General features: G+C 44.2%; 1 long non-coding RNA gene across 3 annotated transcripts; it reads right to left on the reverse strand.

Annotated features, from left to right (window-relative positions):
* Window positions 1-408: 408 nt before the first annotated feature.
* On the reverse strand, window positions 409-4,213 carry LOC123069980 (uncharacterized). 3 transcript variants are annotated; one of them, XR_006433274.1, is made up of 5 exons: window positions 3,250-4,213; window positions 2,671-2,902; window positions 1,707-1,785; window positions 1,480-1,609; window positions 409-1,092 (listed from the first exon to the last, which is right to left on the reverse strand). It is a non-coding gene; the product is annotated as an uncharacterized lncRNA (long non-coding RNA). The 3 variants fall into 3 exon arrangements; XR_006433275.1 differs by having other exon boundaries at window positions 1,494-1,609; window positions 3,250-4,212; XR_006433273.1 differs by lacking the exon at window positions 409-1,092 and having other exon boundaries at window positions 1,258-1,609; window positions 3,250-4,208.
* Between the last annotated feature and the right edge of the window lie 3,267 nt (window positions 4,214-7,480).

Here is a 7,480-nt window from a genome sequence, read left to right on the forward strand (position 1 = left end):
ATTTCTTAACTCTTTTGATTTTGGATTTGTCTGCATGCATGGATTTACTTTCCATTTATCTCGATCTTGCATCTCCCCTCTTTTTTGTGGCGATTCCCACCCCTTTTGTCTCGTTTTCTAGGCATTATAGATCTTGTGATGCGATCCTTTCTATTTAGGGATGCACTCATATGTAAGTAAATTTCTGCAGTTATTCCAATGGTTATTTATAAGCTGCCATTGTTTTGATTGAGAATTGATGGTGTCGTAGGTCAGTGCGACGGTTGAGCATGAGGGGATCTCGAACTGACCCTGTGGATATCAGTTCTGATGGAAGTATCTACTCTAAACAGAAGGACACACCATAATTCTTAAAGTACCTATCCTAGGATGCATTTGACCGCAGTACCATCCTAAAAGTCCTTCCTTTTTTTGAGGAAAGACCATCATGGCTAGCTTTATTAATTATGGATAATGTTTACATCGTCCACAAGCTCCCTAACCAACATGTCAGGAGGCTCATGTAACCAAATATAAGAAGCCTATTACAATAACTGAAGTTTGCTAGCACATGCTGCACGGTTACAAGAATGTAAACAATGCTTGTAGATGACCTTCCCGGTCGATGTGCTTAAATCCACACATTCTGCGAAAAGCGTTGCCGCTTTGTCCCACCATCTTGTTTGGCCCGAGCAAAAATTGATGACTTATAGAGAATCAGATTCCGCCTCCAAACAGCTAATCCCCAATGAGTTAGCAAAAACCAATCCGTCCCTCATTGACCGCGGTACCATCCTAAAAGTCCTTCCTGATGCTTCTTAGCTTCTTTCCTTAGCTAATCGCCCTGTTTTTGAGTTTTCGCTAATTTTAACAAGGTCCCTCTTACCCCCTTCACATAATAGGTAAGGAGGTAAGAGTTAATCAGGGACCATGTTAAAACTGCTCTTTAGTTTTTGTGACACCTTCTCAACTCGATAAGAGTTCCATTGATAAGCTGATCTATGGGTTCAATACCCATCAATGTCAAGAGAAAAAGATCATGTGGTGCATCTCAACTGATTGATTGCTTCATCTCTGCTAAGTCTTCAGAAGGTTGTGGAGCTCTAAATTTCTCTGGAATATCCGCAATAGAAAATAATAAACGATACCATACTCAAGTTGATAGGTGCAAAGCTCGTTATAAAACATAAACTTCAAAGGCCATATCAGGTAATGTGCTGATAGGATTTAGAAAACAATGGCTGGGAAAACAAAAATATTTCGCAGTACAGAACAAGCTAACAAAAACATTTCAACACTAAAGTAAAACTGCAGCAAGCACAATGGTTACACTACACTGTTTAGATACCTAATTGCTAATTTAAGTTATGCGACTGATGGAACCAAACAATATATAAAGAATCTATTTTCAAGTACTCCCTCTGTAAATGGTCCAGTCCTATGAGGACATTACACATCAGTCAAAGTTCCATGGAGACGGTATCCTTTCCTATACCTAACCTGTGTATATATACCTCCATGGAGATGGACGAAGACGACACGACCCACATCACGACAACATGGTTCTAGTTTCCTTGGTCCAACCCCTTGCTTCTCTTCAGGTCTCTACCTTGGTGTTGTCATGCTACTCCTGCATTCCAATCTAACATTTAGCTAATATAAACTCACTGCTCTATGTACAACAGAGCAGTAATAGGGTAAAGAAGAAAAACTGGAACTTCACTTACCCACTGAAGTGTGTAAAGCCCAGCTCTGAATTTTCGGTTGCACCGCTCATCATCATCCATCTCAGAGAATAGGCAAAATCTGCAACGATATGAATGGCCTTAGAATTAACTGTTGCGAGAATAAATGATGTACATCTACAACTACAGCAGAATTAACTATTATGATTTTTTTTTGCAGGAGTGAACACGAGCTTTGTAATTCTATGTTTATTTTATGGAACAGGACTGGCATTATTAAAAACAATCATGTTAGTATTATCATTTTTCGGGTCTTCAAGAAACTCATCTCTTCTGTGCTAGATCTAGATACGCCCCGAGCGCAGTATAAGTTATTTGAAATCGTGGAAAAGCAACCTGAAAATTGTCTGAAGGCATGAAGACCAGAATTCAGAGTAAACGGTTGTAAAATACCAAGAAGCACTTCATAGAATATATTTGATTACTCAGCATTAAACAACCGAACAAGAGTAGTAAAAGATGGCCGAAGGATGATTTTAGCAGGCATTTTATGAAAATAATCTAGCCTCATTGTACTGAACACTGAAATGAATCATCAACTAAGAATTTTAAATTCCTGTTGAATTTCTATTGGGATTCAAATTTAGGGCAAAAGAAACCTTGCATTGTTCATCGAAGGGTAAAATGCGTCTTGATTCTGGACCACTCAAATATCATGGAGGTTATAACATATCCATTCAGTAAAATCTATAACAAAAGAAACGTACGCATACATATCAGGATGAAATTACTTATATAGATCATTATAACTAAGGCAACAAATAATATTTCGGGCTACTACCATGTATGCTTTAATCATAGTATTTTTCACTGCAAATAATATTTGCTCTTTGTCAAAACATACGGGAATGTAAGGAAAAAGTCATACACAAGGGGCAGAGAAATACGTCATGTAACATTCTTCAAGCCAAATAAACATTAGTAGAATCCTACAGGAGAGACTCACCATAAAATCGGTTCCATTCTTTGAATAACCACTTCATGGAAAATACCTTACAATATATTCAGACCAATCCATCAACCAAAAAATTGTAGTGTTCTTCACCACTGAACTCTTATTCAAGAACTGAAGGGTATGCCAATTGCATATACTATCTTGCATGTTTTCATGTGTCTTTTCCCCTCCAAATGATAATTTTCTCCTTGCCAAAAGACACGAGAATGCAAGCAAAAAGGTCCTGCAGAAATAAGGTGAGAGAAATGCATCATGTTACAGCCTTGCATGTGAAGCGAAATAAGCATTTTGTAGTAAGCATATATGGTAAACTACAATCTTCAGATAACCACACCGGGCAATCCTTTACAATCAATTCAACCAACTAATCAGTCAATTCGACACCGGACAGTAAAGGTAAACACAAGTTACTAAAAACTTTTGAACCACAGATGCCTTGTACTTAATCCATATAATGAGACCCACGAGGAATGCAGAATAAAAATAGTAGCTCTATATCTTAACCAAACCATAGTGCAAATATTTTCCACAAACAGCAGTTCTGCATCCTAATCGGCAGTTCATCCCTACCTCGTCTCCTGTCCGCCGCCACCTCCTCCTGGATCTCATCGCCGGTAGCACACCGCAGTCAGCCAGCCAGCAATCAACACCAAACGCACGTTGGCGCCAAACAACGATCTCCATGCCTTCGTCCCGCCCGTCTTCCCCAGTACTTTTTTTGCTGGTGTTCCCCAATCCTTCTTGATCATCCTCCTTGTTGCCAGAACCACCAGCAGCTCCTTGATCCTGCTGCTATGTTCCACGCTCGATCTACTCCTCGTGGTGCACTGACGCCCTTATCCACAAGACAAAGGGGAAAATAAGAGAGAGGGCAAAGATAGAGTGGGGAGGAGATAGAGGCAAACCTGAACCACCTCGACTTCCCTGGTCTTGATGCTCCGTCCAGCGAGCCTTCTTCCATGGCCGACCCCGCCAGCATTTGCGCCTGCACGACCTCCTTGCTCCTGTTGTTCCGGCTGACGAGCCTCCCTCCACGGCAGATCCCGCCTGCATTTGCCGTTGCACCAACCCTCGCTGCTTTCCCTCGCAGGCCCGGACCTTCTTCCCAGGCCCGACCCGGGCGTCGCCAGGGGGCCAAGTGATGGGTGCGATGGCTGTGGGAGGGGGAGGGGGAGGAGGGAGGAGTGGATGGCTGCATCGGGGGCTAGGGTTGGTGCGGCTGTGCCCAATCGGCTGGAAGGGGGAACACGGGGCGCGCAAGGAGAGGGTCCGATCTGGATTGACGGTGACATGGAAGAGGACTGGAGGAGGCAAGCAGAGGAGAAGGCCGGCGGTGGGATCGACAACGACATGGTAGAGGAAAGGAGGAGGCGAGTGGAGAGACAAGGCCGGTGGCTGCGGGCTAGGAGAGGATCGTGGGGAACTGGGGATCGAGGGAGGGGCGCGGCGGCTCATGGGGATCGAGGGGAAGGAGAAAGAGGGCTAGGGTTCGTTTGGCGGCTGGGGTGGGAGTGGGGTGAGACACGGGTGATTGGGTGCGGGCGCGCGGGGCTGATTGGGCAAAACCAGTTGCACCTCAAAACGGGTAACCCAGCCAACCAGTGTGCGGCGCGAGCCCACAAGTCATTGGACAATGAAAATGAATGCGAGGTGAAAACTGAGTTTAACCGTTGCGAAGATCAACGGTTCAGACGGACGGAAAAAGCAGATCCGACGGCCAACGAAGGACCAATCCAGAGAGCCTTCTGGAGGTGAGTTGGCTAGCCTCATTATTGTTTTAAATGTTGATTATACATGTTTTGAGATATACTGCGTTGTGAGGTTGGCTTCCACATATCTTCTTGTGTGTGCTATTTATGTGTGTATTATATGCTTGCGGACTTGTGTATGTGTGCGTTGCATGTATGATGTATGTGTGTTTGCGGTGTGTACTTGTTTCATATGTGTGTGCACGCTCATGTGTGGGTGGGGTTTGCAAGCGCAAGTGTGTGTATGTTTGAGTGCCCGTGTGCGCGTCCGTGCATCCATGTGTGCGCGCAAGTGGATGTTTATGTGTGTGTGTGCGCGCTGATGTGAGATGCAATTTTTTTTAATGTGTCGAGAGATGATTAATTTTCCAACAATATTGTTTTTAGTTTGAGAAACTGCCACGTAATGAACATATACACTTAAGTTGTCACAGCCCTAGAATTGATTATAAATAGTTGCATTAAAGCACTCGTGCCTCATGTTTAAATTTCAATTAAATTTGAATTGAGGAAATTCTCAAGCCTCATAAACTTTAAAAAAGTTATCAAGTCAAAATTCTTTTCAAATGAGAAGAAAAAGTTCCTTTTTAACCTTCAAAATATTGGCAACAGAAATAATTAACCCAATATTTTTGGAGGCTTTAAAGCAATTTTCTTGGGCCTTTGAATTAATCCATACATTATTTTAGTTGGATTTATATTCATAATAATTAGTTATAAATCCAATAATTCTGAAACATTTTGTGGGGCTTTGGATTAATTCATTTAACTACCACAATATTTTTTAGAATAATTTGGTTAGCAAACCAAATTCAAAATAATTTCAGAAAATAGATAACAGAAAATAATAGGAAATGAGTGTACCTGGGCCACCAACTTGTAGCAGCAGCCCAACTGCAGGCCCAACCCTCCGGGGGCAGCATTGTCTTCTTCCTCCTGCCAGGAGGAGAAGCAGCTGCGTGCCCGACGCGCAGCCGAGCCGCTCCAGCTCCTGCTTGCCACTGCACGGTGTCTCAGTGTTTCCAACCGTGCCACGGAGATGCCCTCGTTCCCCTCTGCCTCTTTCCACTCTCACAAACCCCTCTTCCATGTGCTAGCTCTCCCTCCCGAGCACACCTAAGACCAACCGCCGGCCACCGTTGCTTGTTTCCGTGGCCACCGCCGCCGCTTTGCCCAGAGAGCTTGTCCGGAAGCTCCGCCATGCTGCGCCTCTCCTCCACGCCGAAGCAAACGAACTCGAAGGGCCCGAATCCTCGCATCCTCGTCATCTTCCCCATCTCTGCCGCCGCACGCCGTCGACCGATTCACAGCGACCAAAGTAATCGTTGTAGTTATGGATGTGTTCCTTGTTTACGTAGCTCTTCTGTTGGATCACGTAGCCCCTCCGTTGGAATATGTTGCTTTGCAGTTGGATTACTTGAGTCATTTCTGGGTTTACTTGGCTGCTCCGCAACATGTTGGTTACTTGATCCTTCGCTTTGTTTACTTGGGAGCCCAATACTTATTGGTTGGAAAAATTACCTTCAAAGGAAAATGATCCTCCCACTGGACCGAAAAACCCATATATTCCCATGGGAATGGGTGGTGCTGAACAACCAGGTAGGCCCAACGTTGTTTATCTTTACTGCAATCCTGGTTAGGTAAAAGGAATTCCGCAGCAGCGGGTACGTGATTAGTTACAACCAACAGAAAGACTTATTGAAATAATAGGGAATTTCCTCATCCAGTCTACTCCTGGGACTACATCATATGCTCCCAACTCCATGGCTAACAAATCAAACTTCAATCAATATCCTTGCATCTCCCACTGTACACCAGAACACATCCCACACAATCGGCCCGAAGAGCATCAATGAGCAGGCCTACTAAATAGCCATAGAGATACATTAGCCGAGTTTTCTTACAACAACTACTATCACTCTAGCATCAGAATGGCACCTTTCAAAGTACTCTACGCGAACCTTTGTCGTACCCGAATTTGTTGGGGTTGGCACGTACCGACCGACAGGGCCACAGAAGATGAAGGAGAGTGCCGAGAAGATTCAACTTATTCTAGATTAAAAGCAGTTCAGGACCAGGTCCGCCGACCACGATATTTGGAGTTTGCAGTAGGCGATCATGCTTGACTTCGGCTTGAACCTACAAAGGGTGTGATGCATTTTTGAGTGAAGGATTAGGTATAGCTGACCGTTACATCGGACCTTTTGTGACGCCCTCGATTCAATCGTACACTAATCATACACGCAAATGTGTACGATCAAGATCAAGGACTCACGGAAAGATATCACAACACAACTCTAGACACAAATTAAAATAATACAAGCTTTATATTACAAGCCAGGGGCCTCGAGGGCTCGAATACATCAGCTTGAATACAAACGAGTCAGCGGAAGCAACAATATCTAAGTACAGACATAAGTTAAACAAGTTTGCCTTAAGAAGGCTAGCACAAAAGCATCTACGATCGAAAAGGCAAGGCCTCCTGCCTGGGAGCCTCCTAACTACTCTTGGTCATCGGCGTCCGTCACGTGGTAGTAGGCACCCTCGGGGTAGCAGCAGTCGTCAAAGGTGGCATCTGGCTCCTGGACTCCACCATCTGGTTGCAACAACCAGAAAGAAGAAAGAAGGGGGAAAAGGGGAAGCAAAGCAACCGTGAGTACTCATCCAAAGTACTCGCAAGCAAGGATCTACACTACATATGCAACATTATCAAAGGAAGGCTGTATATGTGGACTGGACTGCAGAAAAGCCAGAATAGAGAGAAGGTCTAGTCCTATCGAAGACTAGCATCTTCTGGAAACCACCATCTTGCAGCAAACAAGAGGGAGTAGAGTAGCATAAAGTAAAGTGGTAGTAGTGTTATCAACCTCGGCCAGAGATCCTTTCTCGACTCCCTGCGAGAAAGCAATCCCAGAGCCATACTATCCAGTTATCATCACAATCAAAACCTCATCACCATCCAGTTCTCATCACAAGTATCCAGTTCTAGTTGTATCGATCGGGATACAACTCCAAGTGTCCGTTACCGTAGGACAGGCTATCGATAGATGTTT

The sequence above is a fragment of the Triticum aestivum genome, chromosome 3B (assembly GCF_018294505.1).
Source record: "Triticum aestivum cultivar Chinese Spring chromosome 3B, IWGSC CS RefSeq v2.1, whole genome shotgun sequence".
NCBI lineage: Eukaryota > Viridiplantae > Streptophyta > Magnoliopsida > Poales > Poaceae > Triticum > Triticum aestivum.